The sequence below is a fragment of the Echinops telfairi genome, unplaced genomic scaffold (assembly GCF_000313985.2).
Source record: "Echinops telfairi isolate 266 unplaced genomic scaffold, ASM31398v2 ScPeMD7_3533;HRSCAF=4204_0, whole genome shotgun sequence".
NCBI classification, from domain to species: Eukaryota; Metazoa; Chordata; class Mammalia; order Afrosoricida; family Tenrecidae; genus Echinops; species Echinops telfairi.
In genome coordinates, this window is record NW_022107431.1 from 97,027,723 (window position 1) to 97,029,498 (window position 1,776).

The 1,776-nt window shown below is 40.6% G+C and overlaps 1 pseudogene; it reads left to right on the forward strand.

Annotated features, from left to right (window-relative positions):
* The window catches only part of LOC101640839, a 73,295-nt pseudogene that overhangs the window by 2,855 nt on the left and 68,664 nt on the right, over positions 1-1,776 (forward strand).

Sequence of the window (1,776 nt, forward strand, 5' to 3'; positions counted from 1 at the left end):
GGCCTCCCCGGTATAGAGGACCTTATAGACTGCCTCCCCCAACTGATGCCCCTATACCTTGGACAGGGGCTTACATAGAAGGAGAGAGAATGGTTAACATTAATAGAAAACATGTAAAAGGGGAAACATTAAGTCTTTTGCAAAGATTCAGACAGTTTGGCTTCTCATGGTGCCTCAGGAGTATAAAAAATAAAAAAGACATAGGTAGACAATGGATCAGTTATTATGGGAGAGTTTGTAAAGGAAAACATTTAACTCTGCTTGTAGATATTAGGCTTTGAAGTAGCACATGAGGTCATTTCATTGTGTTAAGTTAGTCAACGAGAAAAGGAACGTTGTGAGCAACAAATAGGGCAGTAAGTAGGATATGAGTCTAACCAAATTTTCTGAACACCTCAGTCAAGAATAGCATGTGACGTATAAGACAAGCAGTCCAGAAAGAAAGAACCAGGAAGAGGACAGAAAGTGATAAAAAAGTACAGACCTTATAATGGTCTTTTATCAGCTTTTAGTGGAAACAATAAGGATGGCTTTGGAGTTAATCATAAGGCATTGTTTTTATGTAGTGGTCTGTAAAACTTTTTATGGTATAAATAAAGCTGTTTGGAAGAACTCAGCAGAGATTGCTTCCACCAGCACATCTCTCGTGTCTGTCTTGTCTGTGTTCGCTGACTCCACACCTCCTTCAGGTATCCAGTTCAACCCTCCCTCCCGGAGCTGGACTCTGACCAGTGGTTCCCCGAACAGGGACCTGAAAGTAAGCTTTTCTCGTTTTCAGTGTGGATAGGACTTCACCTAGGGCACTGCAGACCCCCTGGTGCAAGGCAACCAGGTAAGTTGGGGTGGACAAATAAAGAACATAAGTAAGAAGTGTGGGCCACAGTGAGTCTAAGGAGAGACGACTGTTGTTTGTAGAAATTCTAAAGCAAATTATTAACGGAAAAGGGGTCCATGTGTTAACTCATCAGATAACAGGATTTTTAAATTTTGTACAGCGATGCAGTCCATGGTTTCCTGAAGAAGGTACCGTCGGTTTAGATACATGGACTAAAGTAGGGGAAGAATTAAAAGAATACTGTAAACATGGGCCTGAAGAAATCCCTGTAGGAACATTCTCCTTATGGAGCTTAGTGAGAGATTCCTTAGACCCCTTACAAGAGGTTACTCAACTTCCCAAGAAACGTCCTTTGCAAGATGAGAAAACGCCTCTAAAGGCGGAACAAGCGGAGAGGAAACAGATTTGTACTGTTGGAACTGACTCGGGGGAGAGTGATGATAAACTTTCGTCTGAAGATGAAGCTGACTTAGAAGAAGCCGCTGCCCGCTATCATGACAATGACTGGGGTTTCCCCTTAGTTCAATCAAAAGGTCATTGTAAAAAGCTCCATTATGGCTCAATGAATAATTTGGCAATTAAATCTAAAATTAAGAAGTCTAAAGGCCAGCCTCCACCCCCACCTCCTTTGGGTTTCGGGCTTTCAAACAGCCCTACCTTGTGTCAGAAATATTAAGTGCAGCCTTGCAGTCAACTAGAGATAAGTATTTAGAAACTTATGTTATCCATTATATGGATTATTTTCTTTTAGCCCATCAAAACCGTAGTATATTGCAAGAAATTTTACAAGATAATATAATGGCTCTAACTCAACAGGGACTAAAAATATCCCCAGAAAAAATACAAACAGAACCCCCTTTTCTTATTTGGGGAGGAAAATATTGGGAGAGAAAATAATTACTCAACCTATACAATTAAGGCAGGATTCGTTAAAAACCTTA